Here is an 18086-nt window from a genome sequence, read left to right as displayed (position 1 = left end):
TTAGTTTAACCAAAAAGTGTGCCAAAAATTTGTCGCATTTCACTGCAATTTGGCACCATTTAGACCACACCAATTTTTTTGGAATACCCCTTTATTGGACACAGCAAACAGTGTCTGAAAATGTTTAAAACACATTACAAATATGGCATAAAGCATGTTTGATAGATTTCTAAAATTCGAAAACCTATGCCAAAGGCAATAACAACCGTACGTTTGGTCCCCTAAAATGTAACTTATTGAAAACCAATAACATTTCACACTATATCAGCATGACCACTACTGTCCAGTATAGCACAATACTGCCAGGAAAAGTGTCCTGTAATTATGAATGCCCACGGGTGTGTATAAACATAGGGGGAGTAGCACTCCCTCCACTATCGGTATACCCTCTGACCATCACAGGGTTAAAGTGTGAGCAACTAGATGGGGCAGAAACACAGTATAGAAATATATAAGACAGGCAAATTACAAATATTTCTCATGTGAACATTTCTGGAGCAAGGGGGTGATATCCCCATGATCCCTTTTGATGCTTCGGGGCACATGAGATGGATACTTTTCTATAAATTGTAGCAAAAAACTGGCATAAATACGTTAGTAAATCTACCCCAATGTTTCCATTTACCGACCGCAGGAAATATTCTAAATGTTGAACTGAAGCACAAAGAGACATATTTAATAATACTGGCATGCCACCAAATGACATTTTAGTATGGTGTCTGCCATATTTCTCAACACAGTCCACATAGACTGGGAAAATCAGTTCAACTACAGTTGGTGGGATGTGAAGAAGGCAGTTGAACCCTAGAGTATTAGAGAACTAAAGGCCACTGCCCATGAGGAACGGGCTTAGATTCCTCAGTAATGCCATCAGTGTCTGGTGTCTGGTTATGTATCACATTTGCATATTTGCAATATTTGCATATTTCCTGTGTGAGAACACATAGAAGCAATAGTTTTTGGGACAGCTGTTGGTTGCTTATGGCCCGGCAGTCGTCCCATGTAAAGGCACCTTAATAAGATAGGGAGCTCGATAAATATTGAGTTCGGCTTTCACACCATTATTTTCAGTGCATTTACTAAGGAAATATGGCAATGTAGCACTGATAAATATGTTCCAGTGCATATACAGCAAAAGTTGCCTAACCCTTCACTATACAATGATTAATCGGACCGAGAAGCCTCCGTTTTGCATATCATGTACAGCTGCCAGAAGCCTGAATGCCAGTTCTTTAGGTCACCCGCTAACATGATCTTCTAAGTGCATCTTCTAGACCAATAATTACCACTTTTTCTCTTTTCAGTCTTGATTAGACCTGCGCCGGTTTATGAACACATCACCACCTTTAACACAATGTCCGAGCAACTACAAAAATGATTTCCCTTTAAGACCGCTGAAAGCAAAGGATAGCAAACCGAGCCAGCCATTTATTGTTAATGCTGTTATTGCACTTTCAGATAATTCATCTACGATACACTTTAGAAGTACTATATATTTATGAGAATGGAAAAAATGGTATTTTGCCAGTTGTTTTCCAGTTAGGTCTACCTGCATGCTAACATAAGGTTTCCATTGGAATATCTTTATGTTCCACGGGTATACATTGTAGAACCGTACAGAATCCTCTTTACCAATTTACAGAAAGCTGAAGTCAAGTTAAGTTTAGCAGTATTTTACAGTATGAGAATGAAATAACCTTAAACCTTCAAGTCAATGTTAGCATGTTCCCTAAAGACCGTGGTTGAGCGCAGTATTGTGTGAGTTGGCGCCGTGCCACACTCTGAGCTTTTATCCTTGGTGTTCTGCTTCCTCTTAATATTTTATGGCTGACAGTCGAATCTGATATCTTACTGTAACTCAAAGGAAGTTGACTTCTTAGAAGATGAGAAAAATACACTGCTCAGTATGGGAATATGTTCTGTTATCCCTTCTGCTTTTTCATTCAGTTGTGTTTAAAAATAGCAAAGATTAAAGAATACTGAAGCACAAAAAGACAGAACATAGAGTAACCTAAACATAGCGTAAAGAACATGTAGGACTGTATATAAGATTTCTATATACAGTAGAATCTCTTTCAAGCAGCCATCTAGGTTGCATTGAAAAGTGATTTTCTAGGGGTGGTCTTCTCAAAGTAGATGATAGGTTTTCATAATATACGGTGGAATCGAAAATCTCATAGGAGAATGCTTTGGAAAAGTGGGCGTTTTTTGGAAGAGGTCTCTCTGTAGTTGATATTCTTTTTATTTCCTCCCCTATTCGATTTTTAGTTTTTGGAAAAATCAACATTATGAGTAGATTTTTTTTTTTGCGAATTATTATGTTACATACTGTGGCAACTTGAGGGTTGCTAGGTCATTGGATCGCCATCTTTCTTCTAGCAGATGGATGGTTGCACGCCAGTAAACCACATCCAGGCCAGAAGTTTGGTACAAACGTAATAACTCTGTCCTTTATTGTGCTCAGTCTACAGAAATCCTAGAAAAATCTGAACACTGTTGTTACTCCTCACAGTGTACATGAACACATGCAAGTCCATGGCCATCTGGCCGCTAAATGACATAGACTTTACCCTGTCTACCATACAGGCCTAGTGCCTCAAACACATAATTGTAATGTCCTTCACCTTGTACCCAACCAGGGTATCAAGTCTTAAAGCCGTCCACCCTTGTCAGATTCGTGGTTCTCCCAGATTGCAGCAGGAGTTGCACAGTAGACCAACGCTCGGTCTCCAATGGACCAGACTGGACCTCTCAAGAACTCAGTAGGTCGGAAAGTTTACTCTCCAGCCACAGCCACACTTGTGTCTGCTGATCAACAGGTGAATCCAACCCTGGTTTTGCCAAACACTTCCTCATAAAGCTTGCTACCAAGCCCCGTGGTGTCCACATTCTGTACTGCACTTCTACAATACACATGTACTCTATGGAGATATACACATGCACATGCTCGGCCACCATTCGATTCATTTCAGTAAGAGCGCCAGAGATTGCTTAGCGCTTGAACTTAGCACTCTTATATAATCTATGTGCGCTTCTGGTTGAAGTTACTGAACCAAAAATGATGTTTGTCCACAGCTATCTTCAGAATTCTGCTTTTTTACTGACACAACATAAGGAGTTGCAAAAGATGTATCATATCTATACAGGTTTAGCATGCCCTATAGAGTTTTTTTTTTTTTTTTTTTTAGTGCATGAACTTTCGTGTCTTAGTCCAAAAAGCGTAAGACAACTTTTGGGTTGTGCTTTTGGATCCAGTGCTGGTTCCATCCATGTTATCCATCTTCTATACAGAAAACTGCACTGAAAGCAGGACGGAACAATAGTTTCTATTCCTTTTTTAAACTGGATAGAAAAGCGCCGTCCGCCTTTAGAGATAGTTTATGTAAAAACTCAACCACTGTGTATTCCATGATTCTGTGTACTATTGAAGAGTGGAGTTTGGATTTGCGTGGTTCTCAGGACAACATTAGGCCTAGGGACGTAACTATAGGAGATGAAGAGGATGCGGTTGCACCCGGGCCCAGAAGCCTTAGGGGGCCCATGAGGCCTCTCTTCTCCATATCGGGAGCGCAGACTATGTAAAGAAAGAGTTGCAGTGCAAAGTACGGGGAACTGGCCAGACAGCAGCCTGATCCTATTAGACATGAAGTGGATATCAGATGACCTGAGTCTTCTATTAGGGTATTATGACACCAGCATTTCTTCCCTGCAAAATGCAGGAGGAGCTATACTAATTGCAGCCGGCACCTGGACCTCTTATCAATGACTAAAGGCCCATCTATACAACGGTTATCGCTCAAAATTCGCTCAAAAGCCATATTTTGAACAATAGTTGTTGTTGTCTAAATGCGCTGCCATCGTGCACTGTTCGTTCATTGCTGATTTCTAGAAAGCTAGAAATCACCGATGACTGTTATCAGTGCCGCACGCTGATTTTCTCACAGGTTTTACTCAGGACAACTATTGTCTGAATAGTCACTCAAAACAGTTATGAACAACTGTTTGTGTGCCGTTACCCAAAGCGATTGTGCCATCACCTAGTGAATTGTTGGGCGCATTTGCTGAAAAATTCTTCATCGACTAGTTAGTGGGCATGAGGTTCTTTAGCAGTTGTGCATTTGAAATTTCAACCCTTCTCCAATGCCTGTTCATTGGTTGCAGAGTCCACTGAAATCACATTAATATGAGCCTCGTGTGGCGCAGGGTGTTAAGGCAGCAGAAAAGCAATCCTAAACTCTTGCTCACGAAGTTGCAGGTTTAATCCCTGCGTGGTTCAGGTAGCCGGCTCAAATTGACTTAGCATTCCATCAGTAAAAGTCGGTAAAATAAGTTCCGAGTTCTGAAAGTGCTGCGGAATAATTGAACACGCTGATGCAGTTTCTGGCTGGTACGACTGAATGGTCAAAGACCGTGGCAGCAAGTGCTCTTTGGAAGAACCAACAGGGACTGAGGATCAATCAAAGGAACCAATGAGCGTTAAGTGGGAGGGTAAAATATTTTAAAAAAGCAGCACCTCCCTATGCTGAAAGACAACAATTACCTATTTACACAGACAATATTCAACCAGCCACAAATTCTTGCTCATCAACTGGTTGATGCTGATCACTTGCATTTGCTCTATCAAGCAACTATTCAGACAATAGTTTTCCAGTGTAAAGTTACCCTAAGGCCGGCTTCACATAAAATCACATGAAAGTAGTGCATTGCGAGGCACACAAATATGAACCCAATTCTTTTGTATGGGGTCCTACACATGAGCAGTGTTTCCCTGCATGGCACCGCGATGCGAGAAACAAATTGTGGCATGTTCTAGAACTTGTCTGTAAAGTACTCAACTCACCAATTGCATGTGACGCGATATCATTGAAAAGAATTTGGAGAAACTCCGCAATTCCCTGGTTGACAGCCTTGACAGGGGATTCCCTGCATCCTGGAAGTAATGCGAGGCTGTTTTCACATGAAAAGGCATCGCATCCTCGGGGATTTCAAATGAATGGGACGCGATTCACGGCACTACATCCCGCTTGCCCGTGGGAAGTTAGCCTAAGACTGGTTCCACATTCATGTTTATATGAATTCAGCCCTGTTTCTGTCCTGCTGCCTGTCCTTCATGCAGAAAGGATGGCAACCATGATGGAACCATGGCGGTGGATATATGTGGGCTCCATCTCACATCATTTTCATCCCTGTCAGTCTTTTACTTTGGATAGAAAAGCGCCAAGGACGACCAACATGCCAGTTTGGCTTGGACACAGTGTTCAAATGCAGGTCTGGGGCAAAAAACTAAAGCTCTATTATAGTGATGACATAAAGCCTAGTTATGACTCTAAAGCTACCTCCATATGTACAGTACGTGTGTTAGTGGTTTCACATTTGCATTGAAATCTCCGGCTGTAGAAACTGCCGCAGCTCCGGCTTAAAATACCAGAAAAAGAATCGCTGCATGCAGAACCTATTCTTCCATCTAAAAGCCGGGCAGCTGAGCGGAAACTGAACGAACCCCATTATAGTCAATGGGATCTGTTCTGCGCTTTTCGGTTCCGTCTTGATACGGAGTTGTTGCGCCAGGGGGATTCCCCTTTCTTGTTCCCCTAATAATGTGAAACCACCCTTGCATATATCTAATATAACACTTTCCTCCTAAACACATTATGGATGATGATAACATTCTATTTCCTATCATCACAACAGACATGTTTACTGTAAAACATATTCAAGGTTGGACTTAGAACTATAATTTCAGGCGCAATTGCGTTAAGTTTTTCAGATCAGAAGAAAATGATTCGGACGAGCAGAGTATTACATTGGCCAGGATCCAAATATTCAGAGTTTGTCTGTAAAGTACTCAACTTGTTTAATCCTTAGCTCATCCATTATCTCACTGCATTATGCTTCCAGTAAATTACTATCCGTCTCACAGAAATGAATGCTTTGTTTTACGGCATTCTGAAATGTGAAGAAAAAATGTAACATAATCGTCAACAAACGTAAAATTCTTCCTGTACAGCGAATCCACAAATGGTATGGATTTTGGTGCGGATTTGTCACACGTTACCCTTTCATTTGATGGAGTAAAATCCATGGTGTAAATCCACATAATGCTGTAAACGGACATTGGCGCAGGTCAATTAAAGCTATGGATTTTCTCTGCAGTGTTTGGATGCTATTTGTAAAATTCCATCCATAATGCATGTACTGCACACTCTATGGATTTTCTATAACTAGTTAACTAGTTCCACTTTGGGGAATCCACAGCATTTCTGACCCAAGTGAACATACCCGGAAGTGGTTTTCCACTTTTACGAGGTCGATCAGCACTAATCTGCGAATTACAACCAGGGAACTGTGTAAAGAGATGAATATCGGCTCCAATGTGTTGGAAATAATGGTCTGTAGATTTGTGCGGAGGGACTGACCAGGACATTTTTAACTTCATGGTGTGACAGTTGTGCCTGGCTATCTAAAACGTGGCTTGTCTTCTATGTCACTGCTGCCACTGTTGAGACGTGCCAATCAACCGCCTCACTGCACTAATGTCAACTGTTGTCCGTAATTAAGCAAGCATTGATAAATGTCGAAGAGTAAACGTTTTTCCGCATGGAGGAATTAGCCCCTTCCCGCTCCATGACGTAAGGGTACGTCATGGGAGTGGGGTACTTCCCGCAAAATGACGTATTCTTACGTCATAGGGATAGCACGAGATCATAGCAGATCTCGCGCTATCCTGCAGCGGGAGCCAGCTGTCACTAGTAGCTGGCCTCCCGCTGCGACAGTGCGGGGCATCGGAGATGCGCCCCCCGCTGTTAACCCCTTTCCTGCCGCAATCTAACTAGATCGCGGCAGGGAAAGGGTTCACAGAGGGGGCGCGAGAGCCTGGCTGGTTGCTATGGCAACATGATGCCAGATACCGGCATCCTGTATTGCCATAGCCTGTGATCGCTATAGTAAGCGATAAGGCATGACAGGAGAGAAGTCCTGCCATGCCGTATCGTAGTGATCTTCAGTCCTGCTGTCCAAGTCCCTCAGAGGGACACAGATTGTGTAAAAAGAAGAGAGGAATAAAGTACAAAAAATAAAAATGTAAAAAAAATGTTAAAAAAAACTTTTTTATGCTTTTTCTCATATTAGCATAAATTTAAAAAAAAAAAATTAAAAATCCCACATATTTGGTATCGACACCTCCATAACGATGTGCACAATAAATTGAACACGCTTTTTATCCTGCACGGCAAAAAGCGTTTAAAAAAATGCTAAAAAACTGAGGCAAAATGCTAATTCTTAGCATTTTGCCTCCTAAAAAACGCAATAAAAGTGATCAAAAAATATGTGTGTACCCTAAAATGGTACTAATAAAGCTACAGCTCGTCTTGCAAAAAATAAGCCTTCACAGAGCGTTGTCCATGGAAAAATAAAAAAGTTATAGGACTTTGAATGCAGTGAGTTTAGAAAAAAATAATAATTTCCAAAAAAAGGGTTTTTATTGTGAAAAAGTGGAAAAACCTAAAAAAAATACAATAATTTTGGTATTGTTGCAACCGTACCGACCCACAGAAAAAAATGTAGTGTCATTTATGCTGCATAAATAACGCTCTAAAAAAACCCCGCAAAAATCTATGGCAGAATTGATGCATTTTCTCTCCCTATGATCATAAAACAAACAATAAAAGTTTTACAATGTAGTCTATGTACCCAAAAATGGTACCAATAAAAACTACAGTTCGCCACGCAAAAAATAAGCCCTTATACGGCTGCGTCGACGGAAAAATAAAAAAGTTATGGCTTTTGAAAAATAGATATGAAAAAATACCAAAAATCGTTTGGTCCTCAACGCCAAAATAAGCCATGTCCTTAAGGGGTTAAATTGCCTATGTTTTATTTCATTTTGTCAGACTGTCCCTCTGTTGCTATCTGTCACACAGCAACAAAATTTACTGGCTATTGGCAGAAGGTTCAAACTCTATGACCATACCAACATCTACTGATGATGTGTACCAACATAAAAAGATAAATGACTGTATAAAGTGATTAAAGGGATTTGCACTGGATTAGAAACAAGAAAAAAGTCTACTTTGCTTGCAGAAACAGCGCCACTCTGTCCATGGGCTGTATCTGGTATTGCAGTTCAACTTTATTCACTCAAATGAGGGTGAAATTCAATACCAGTCACATCCCACGGTCACGCGTGTCATGGTATGGTATATGCAGAAACCACTAGAACAGTCAATCAGAGTAGAAGGGGGGCCTGGGCACTTCGCATGAAGGCACCGCCTAGTGGACACTTCGGGCATCAGGAGGAGTAAAACTCTGATTTCTCAGTCATACAAGTGGCCCGACCATACTAGAGGTACAATTACACTGCTCTCCCCATCACCTATGTAGTGCTGTCAGCTATTCTTAGGGGTCAAAACCGCTACGAATGCCCCTTAATATGTAACTTTATTTTGTCCTCTACTGTATTTTCCATGGTCCTCTTTCAGAGGGTTGATATAAGTTTTTGTTTTCTTTTTAGTATTACAATATTTATATAATTTCTGGGATTGATTTTAATGTCATTAGTCATTTCTGTTTACTGTGGCTAACTTTACAGTCTTAACTAGAGATGAGCGAACGTACTCGGTAAGGCCGATTTCGCAATCGAGCACCGCGATTTTCGAGTACTTCACTACTCGGGTGAAAAGTACTGGGGGGCGCTGTGTGGCGGGGCGTGGCGTGGTGGAGCGGCGGGTAGCAGCGCGGAACAGGGGAGAGCTCTCTCTCTCTCCCCCCCACTCCCCTCTGCAACCCCCCGCTCACCCACAGCGCCCCCGAGTACTTTTCACCCGAGTAGTGAAGTACTCGAAAATCGCGGTGCTCAATTGCGAAATCGCCCTTACCGAGTACGTTCGCTCATCTCTAGTCTTAAATTAATTCTTAACAATTTAATCAAGATACAAAAATCTTTCAACATCTTTGAAATCCAATTAGCCTTTGTAGGTCAGGATTGGTGACAGGTGACACGCATTTGACATTTTAATGATTGTTTTTAGGTCATGTTATTCTGGGATGCTTGTTCTGTTCTGACTTTGTAGATCGGCTCTTCAGGGAATATTATATTTAGGCAGGTAGGTGGTGGAGTGCCAGCAGCAGTGCATGTCATTCAGCCTTAGTAGCCAAAAATTGCCTGCATTTGGGATAGATGAAATGATATCCTAATAAATGCCAAGGACATCTCTCAAGATCATTGTCACATTCACATGAAGAACATTCCATCTAGGGTTGTAATAACGTAATACGGATGTGGCGAGGGAACCGCAACATCAAAGATTAATACATCCAAGTAGACCAGAAGAGTAACATGGCTCATACGTTTCCATGCAGAATCCTTAGGCCACTCTTGAACAACTATACATATTACTGCATGCAGAGTTGCATTTGTTTGCGTGTTTGCCTGCGTTCTTACTGCGTATTTTTGCGCAGTAAAAATACAGACAAGCTAGCTGATGTCACAACCTTTATTTCCTCACGTGGTGGCATAGCAACCTGCGTAAAAAACGCTGAAAATGCAGTTTTATGCATACAATTGCAAATTAACTGCATTTTTATCACACAGTTATAATAGAGGAGATCACAGCTCATCCTCCTGACTGTAAACTTTTAGCTTTTTTAGGTGAATATAGAAGGTAATAGTAAGTAAACTGTCCCCCCCCCCCCCCTTCCCCAGCAAATGGAAAGGTATAACCCTAGCCAACACTGGCATCATGGGATAGATGTGAAACTAAAAATTAAAAAAAACTATGGCTTGTTTTACATGGAGCGTGCGTCGACAGGGTTCGCTTGTGCTGCCTGTTTATAGAGGCAGATAAATCGTTCGCAATTTCAAATTGCGTTTGCAAATCGTTTAGTGAATGACTAAATGATTGCTGTTCACATCCAACGATGCGCGAATGATTCGTTTTATGCCGGCATAAAATGAACGATGAATGAGAACCAAACAGATTCTTGTTCATCGCTGGCCATGTTTACCCTGAACGATTATCATTCAAATTCACGCAATCCAAGGCTTTTTTTTTTGAATGATAAACATTCCATGTAAAAGAGCCCTAACTTTCAAGATGGTGGCTGATGAGCATCAGACAGGGGGCTGCACTCCAAGAAAGTGCGTGGAATACACAGAGGAGACCTTCAGAGTGTGATAGCAATCAGGTGAGGGGGGCAGCGGATGGGAAAATGTGTTTGTGGCCCTTTAAAAGAAATTGGTCACCGCCTTTATCCTCCCCTTTCTGAGGGCAACATAAGGTAGTGCCAGGTACACTAAATACAGTTATATGTCTGTCTTGTGCATCTGTGAAGCAGTTTGTCAGAAATGTACATCTTATCAGTAGCAGAATACACATAGAGGAGTACTGTAAGTAGTACTCGATATTCATCCCGTCTTCGGCAACTGATTGACAGTTTTCTCCCTATGCACGAAAATAGGAAAACAACTAGGTAATTAACACCTTAGCCAGTCAGTAGACATATTTTTTTGTACAAAATGATGGATAAATGTAAGATTCTTCATTTTTGATATGTAGAAGATAAACTGTAGCAAGTTAAAAGGTAGTACAATATTTTTAGTCAACACAAACGCCCGGCTTAGTAGTTTTATCCTCTAGTAGAACAGGATAAAACTTCAAACTTTATTCTGACATATTAAATCCAAGCCACCATATGTCCAAAATAGTGACGCGTTTCAGATCATGTGTCCTTCATCGTAGCTGTCACTAAATGGCCCAAACACTGAATTTATAACAACAGAGATCCTACTGCAACTAAAAACATGTAAAATCAATAAAATAGAAATTACCCATCAAGACTTATATACCACAATATGGCCACTGGTACATAATAGGGGTTCGGAAGATAAAAGATCATGTGACCTTAACATAAGATACATGACATGATATTCTAATAGTATTTATATGTGAATCTGGGATACAGAAATATTAAAAGCAACCGATAGTGTTAAATCATATTAAAAAAGTAAACCAACCTAGAGGCCAATGATATGTGACCACAACATCTATCTAGAACTAGCAGAATGACCGGATTCACATGAGTCTATTTCATGTAACTGTGTGTCGTATAAAATGTCGTTTGCTACTGATAGGAAGCCAGCATCTTTATAGTAGCAAGTTAGTCACACGGGTAAATCAGCTGCTTTGGAGGGTTTTAGACGAGGTTTAGGCTCACATTTGCCTTTATATTCCTTTTTTTGTAATTATGTCACAAATGGTAGGTTCTAGAAAGCTGAAGCCATTCTAAAACCTTTGGAAGTGCCTGATTTACCCATGTGGCAAATTTAGTGTAGTTTATTCCAGTTGTTTGGCAATTCATGAAGGAAAGACAACAAAATTTCATTTTATGTATGTGTGTGTATATATATTAGTCATGGAATACAGACGCATGCCAAACTACTAGTGTGTGTGTGTGAAAACTAAAAACTAGATCTAGAAGGTTAGTCACGTAAATGCAAAAACAACTCGCATGACTCATGAATCCAAAGACAAGGGTTGGAATGCATGTACACCACAGAAATATCGAGCATTAATGCAAGTGTGTACTGATTGAGACCAAGGCTTGAAATATCCAAAAATCAATATCCATATACGTAATTAATCTTAATGGGTACAAGCCTACACAGGTCAAATATAGAGCCATAAATGTTACTGTAATGAGGCAAGCAAATACCCATACAGTGTCAACATATACACTATCGATCAAGAAAAATATTCAATGTAGTATATATACACTCCTTGTAAAACTCGTCCTGCAGTTACATCTCAGGCAGATATGTAAATGATTGGAGTTGTAGAGTGATTAGATGAATAGTTTTGTCATCTGAGGCCCTAAAAGTGATCCCACCCTTGGGCTATAAAAGGCTCTCAGAGGCTCCTTGTGTGTAGTGACCTCTTTTCCTGCTTGTGTATGGCTTGTGGACCACCAGACGCCTCTATGATGCAATCAAAGAGATTTCAGCCAGTTAACAGAGCTGAAGAGGGGGCATTATTGGAAGCTGGGTGGTCGTATTAACGAATTGCTCACTATCTGGGTTGTTCTGACAGATTTGTTAGGAGGTGTTGGAAACTCTAGATGCATGGGGGTATGCAGAAAAAGGTAACCATACTCTGAACACTCTTGACAGACTACTGGTAGAGAGGATTGGCTGATTGTCCAACAAGCATAAGCTGCTCTAACTGTTTACTTGTCCGCTATCCAGAGACAGCGGGCACCATTGTTACACCCCTGTGTCTGTTGAAACCATTTCCAGACACTTGGCTGAAGGACATTTGGTCTCATAGTGCCCATTATGTGTACTGCCTCTGCCACCCACCAACCATCACCTCCCTTTGCAGTGGTGGACTGCAAACCAGGACTGCTATGGAGTGGCACTGGGTTGTCTTCAGCAACAAAATCAGGTTTAGTTTTGGGAACTGTCGACAGCTGTATTACTGACTAGAGAGCTAGAAGTGAGTACCTCAATCCTGCCTTTGCTGTGGAGTAGTACACTGTCCCCACTGCTGGTGTGATGGTCTGGGGGGCCCATCGTATAGGACAGTCAGTCACCCCTAGTAGTGGTTGCCTCTAATGGCAGGGCTTCCTAGAGGCATTTTCCAGCAGGATAATGCTCGGTTGCATGCAACAGGGGTGTCACAGGAATGCCTCCACAACATTGTCACACTTCCGTGGCTGCCCGGTCACCAGATTTATTGCCAATAGAACATACGGAACCTGTATGCCTCCATGCCTGCCAATATCACATCTTGTATCCAAGCTAGAGGCGGTACAACAGGGTACTAGAGCCTCCATGCCCGCCAGTATCACATCTTATATCCAAGTTAGAGGCGGTACAACAGGGTACTAGAGCCTCCATGCCTGTCCGTATCACATCTTATATCCAAGCTAGAGGCGGTACAACAGGGTACTAGAGCCTCCATGCCTGTCCGTATCACATCGTGTATCCAAGCTAGAGGTGGTACAACAGGGTACTAGAGCCTCCATGCCCACCCGTATCACATCGTGTATCCAAGCTAGAGGTGGTACAACAGGGTACTAGAGCCTCCATGCCCGCCCGTATCACATCTTGTATCCAAGCTAGAGGCGGTACAACAGGGTACAAGAGCCTCCATGTCTGTCTGTATCACATCTTGTATCCAAGCTAGAGGCGGTACAACAGGCTACTAGAGCCTCCATGCTCGCCAGTATCACATCTGGTATCCAAGCTAGAGGCAGTACAACAGGGTAATTGAACAAGTGTTCAGTTTTCTGTAATAAATTCTCCTTTTGCTCTGATATTGTAATCTCTCACTTATATCAATGTTACAGTCACACATGGAAAGTTTCATTCAATTCTGACAACTGCTTCTAGGGGCTTGATTTTTTTTTTTGACAATTAGAGCTCTCACATAAGCATATTTTATCGCTGGTTTCGCTTGCATAATATGCTGTACCAATCTTAACATTGACTCAGTTATGCCTCTCACACACAGCACGCGAAATGCGGACGCAGAAAAGATCAGAGCATGCACTACCTTGGCACGTATTACATGCGCATACACTCCAAGATAGTGCATGGGAATTTTTGTCATGCAGCAAGTACACAATGCATTGCATACTGATGCATGCTCTCGCGCAGGAGATGTACGCACGATGTACTGCCAAAAAACCGCTCACAGGACGCCATTATTCCGGAGATAAAATAAAAAGCATTTATTCTGGACAAATATGAGTAAAGTTAAAAAAAACTAACTTTCTACTTTCTAGTAGGAGAGAAAAAAAAAGGAAAAACATGAATAATGCATCATAAATTACATTCTTATATTCACACCATCTGGAATTCTGGTGCCTAGTGTAAAGATCCAGAAGGCCTCAATACCCAACAATACTTGTTTCCGATCCCTGCCACAATGTACTTTATGAATTTTTTCCATACCGCTAGTTATAACTAGTACACTATTTTTCACAGTTTACAACAATTATTAAATGTTCACATGATGTACTTTATAATCCTATTGTAGTGCTTGTCTGTTGCTTACCTGGCCGGAACGGGGCTTTGGAGGTGGACACCACCACCAGTCAAGTAGTGGTTGGCGCTCCTGTGTCTGCTCTCACTCCCAGGCCTCTGTAGGACTCACACGCACTCCTGTCTCTCCTCTTAAAAGGCCAGTGCATGACTTCCACCAATCTCGCCTGCTATATTAGCATCCTTCCCTTATGTAGGGTGTCTAAGCAATTGGCCTCCTTACCAATGTCACAAAGCCCAAGGTTCATGTATTTCTGGTTTTGACTGGTGCCTTTTTTGACTATTCTGATTTCTGTGCTTCCTGACCTCAACTCTGTATTTCAGAACTCTGCTGCCTGCCCTGACCTTTGGCTTGGACCCAATTTATACACTCGTGCTGCCAGCCCTGACCTCTGCCTGTTTCTTGACTATGCCCTGTTCAGACCTACAGGTACCACACCTCGGCCCAGTGCAGCATCCGTAGGCACCAGGGGCTGGCTGGCAAATTTTTGCTTGGGAGGGCCAGCACAAAGCACTGGTCCATGAGTAGTGGCTTATCCTTCTCAGTCCATTCTGCCTGGGTGTGAAAGAACCCTAAATGCATCAGAGATAACTTGGTTTTAAATCTAGATGCCTTTAAAAGATAGTGGCTAGTGATGATGTTTTTATGTTGGGACATAATACACTGCATTATAGCTTAATTAGTGCAGTGTATTATGCAAGTGATCAAATGATTGCATATTCAAATTCCCTTGTGGTATTAATAAATATTGTATGCATATTGTAAAACAAATAGCAAAAAAAATGTACAAAAACTAAAAATATGTGTTAACCCCCCCCCCCCATAAAAATGCTTTATTGTGGGAAGAAAAAGCTAAATTGTTATTAAATTGATTACAACTAGAGATGAGCGAACGTACTCGTCCGAGCTTGATACTCGTTCGAGTATTAGCGTGTTCAAGATGCTCGTTACTAGAGGCGAGCACCACACGATGTTCGAGTTACTTTCACTTTCATCTCTGAGACGTTAGCGCTTTTCTGGCCAATAGAAAGACAGGGAAGGCATTACAACTTCCTCCTGTGATGTTCCAGCCCTATACCACCCCCCTGCAGTGAGTGGCTGGCGAGATCAGGTGTCACCGGAGTATATAAATCGGCCCCTCCCGCGGCTCGCCACAGATGCATTCTGACATAGCTCAGGGAAAGTGCTGCTGATGCTGGAGCTGCTATAGGGAGAGTGTTAGGAGTGATTTTAGGCTTCAAGAACCCCAACGGTCCTTCTTAGGGCCACATCTGACCGTGTGCAGTACTGTTGAGGCTGCTTTTTGCAGTGTTGCACTTTTTTTTTTTTTTTGTATATCGGCCGTGCAGAGCATTGCGTCCTCAGTCTGCAGTAATTTTACATAGTATAGGGCCAGTAGTGCTGAGGCAGGGACAGTGAAAAAGGTGAAAGACATATACTGTCTATATAGGCAGTGGGCTTTCCAAAAAAATTTGGGACAAAAAAATCTATTTGGGCTGCCTCTCACCTTCCTGAGTGTACTGCGTCTCTGCTGGGGGTAGTAGTCCTAATTAATACGCAGCCAGCTAAGTGTTACAGCAGGCTTGCGCAAAATTCTTTCCTGTCTCTGCGTTGCCCGTTACATCACCGCTGTCATCCTGTCCAGAGGGAAACAGTCTGCAGTAATTTTACATAGTATAGGGCCAATAGTGGTGGTGAGGCAGGGACAGTGAAAAACGTGAAAGACATATACTGTCTATATAGGCAGTGGGCTTTTCCAAAAAAATTTGGGACAAAAAAATCTATTTGGGCTGCCTGTCACCGTCCTGAGTGTACTGCATCTCTGCTGGGGGTAGTAGTGCTAAGCCAGTCAGGGGGCAGGTCTGACTCACACCCCCTTCACACCCACTGTAGGCCGCGCTGAACTCTGTCTGCCAGGACAAGGTAAGTATATATATATTTTTTATTTTTACACATTTCTGGATGAATTGCAGGGAAGGGCTTCTATATTTAAGCCCTTCCCGACAATTCATCCCGCGCACGCCGGCAGCCCATTGCTTTCAGTGGAACCGGCTATAAGCATGTAACCCAGGAGAAGTGGCAGCGGAGTGTCATGCAGGCAGCGATTGTGCTTTGTTGGAGGTAGTGTGGTGCTTAGCTAAGGTATGCATTGCTAATGAGGGTTTTTCAGAAGTAAAAATTGTTGGGAGGGTGGGGGCCCACTCTTGCCGCTATTGTGGCTTAATAGTGGGACCTGGGAACTTGAGATGCAGCCCAACATGTAGCCCCTCGCCTGCCCTATCCAGTGCTGTGTCGTTCCCATCACTTTCTTGAATTGCCCAGATTTTCACAAATGGAAACCTTAGTGAGCATCGGCGATATACAAAAATGCTCGGGTCGCCCATTGACTTCAATGGGGTTCGTTACTCGAAACGAACCCTCGAGCATCGCGATAATTTCGTCCCGAGTAACGAGCACCCGAGCATTTTGGTGCTCGCTCATCTCTAGTGTGCAGCCCTTGTCGCGCCAAGATCAGCCGGGAAGCCACCACCACCAGCATGCGCAGACATATGATGGCCAAGCACCCCACAAGGTGGGACGAAGGCCGTTCACCGCCTCCGGTTTGCACCACTGCCTCTCCCCCTGTGCCCCAACCTGCCACTGAGATCCAACCCCCCTCTCAGGACACAGGCACTACCGTCTCCTCGCCTGCACCCACACCCTCACCTCCGCTGTCCTCGGCCCCATCCACCAATGTCTCTCAGCGCACCATCCAGCCGTCGCTAGCGCAAGTGTTTGAGCGCAAGCGCAAGTACGCCGCCACGCACCCGCACGCTCAAGCGTTAAACGTGCACATAGCCAAATTGATCAGCCTGGAGATGCTGCCGTATAGGCTTGTGGAAACAGAGGCTTTCAAAAGCATGATGGCGGCAGTGGCCCCGCGCTACTCGGTTCCCAGTCGCCACTACTTTTCCCAATGTGCCGTCCCAGCCCTGCACGACCACGTCTCCCGCAGCATTGTACGCGCCCTCACCAACGCGGTTACTGCCAAGGTCCACTTAACAACGGACACGTGGACAAGCACAGGCGGGCAGGGCCACTACATCTCCCTGACGGCACATTGGGTGAATTTAGTGGAGGCTGGGACAGAGTCAGAGCCTGGGACCGCTCACGTCCTACCCACCCCCAGAATTACGGGCCCCAGCTCGGTGGTGGTATCTGCGGCGGTGTATGCTTCCTCCACTAAACCACCCTCCTCCTCCTCTTCCTCCTCCTCCTCCTACGCAACCTCTGTCTCGCAATCAAGATGTGTCAGCAGCAGCACGTCGCCAGCAGTCGGTGTCGCGCGGCGTGGCAGCACAGCGGTGGGCAAGCGTCAGCAGGCCGCGCTAAAACTACTCAGCTTAGGAGAGAAGAGGCACATGGCCCACGAACTGCTGCAGGGTCTGACAGAGCAGACCGACTGCTGGCTTGCGCCGCTGAGCCTCCAACCGGGCATGGTCGTGTGTGACAACGGCCGTAACCTGGTGGCGGCTCTGCAGCTCGGCAGCCTCACGCACGTGCCATGCCTGGCCCATGTCTTTAATTTGGTGGTTCAGCGCTTTCTGAAAAGCTACCCACGCTTGTCAGACCTGCTCGGAAAGGTGCGCCGGCTCTGCGCACATTTCCGCAAGTCCCACACGGACACTGCCACCCTGCACACCCTGCAACATCGGTTTAATCTGCCAGTGCACCGACTGCTGTGCGATGTGCCCACACGGTGGAACTCTACACTCCACATGTTGGCCAGGCTCTATGAGCAGCGTAGAGCTATAGTGGAATACCAACTCCAACAGGGGCGGCGCAGTGGGAGTTAGCCTCCTCAATTCTTTACAGAAGAGTGGGCGTGGTTGGCAGACATTTGCCAGGTCCTTGGAAACTTTGAGGAGTCTACCCAGATGGTGAGCGGCGATGCTGCAATCATTAGCGTCACCATTCCTCTGCTATGCCTCTTGTGAAGTTCCCTGCAAAGCATAAAGGCAGACGCTTTGCGCTCGGAAACAGAGGCGGGGGAAGACAGTATGT

General features: G+C 43.7%; 1 protein-coding gene across 3 annotated transcripts in view; it reads left to right on the top strand.

Moving 5' to 3' along the window:
- The window catches only part of PPP1R1C (protein phosphatase 1 regulatory inhibitor subunit 1C), an 87376-nt gene that overhangs the window by 8514 nt on the left and 60776 nt on the right, over window positions 1-18086 (top strand). The window lies entirely within an intron of this gene.

This window comes from Eleutherodactylus coqui, chromosome 8 (genome assembly GCF_035609145.1).
Source record: "Eleutherodactylus coqui strain aEleCoq1 chromosome 8, aEleCoq1.hap1, whole genome shotgun sequence".
Taxonomy (NCBI): Eukaryota; Metazoa; Chordata; class Amphibia; order Anura; family Eleutherodactylidae; genus Eleutherodactylus; species Eleutherodactylus coqui.
The sequence above is the reverse complement of the archived record's forward strand: the minus strand, read 5'-3'. Positions and strand labels throughout refer to the sequence as shown.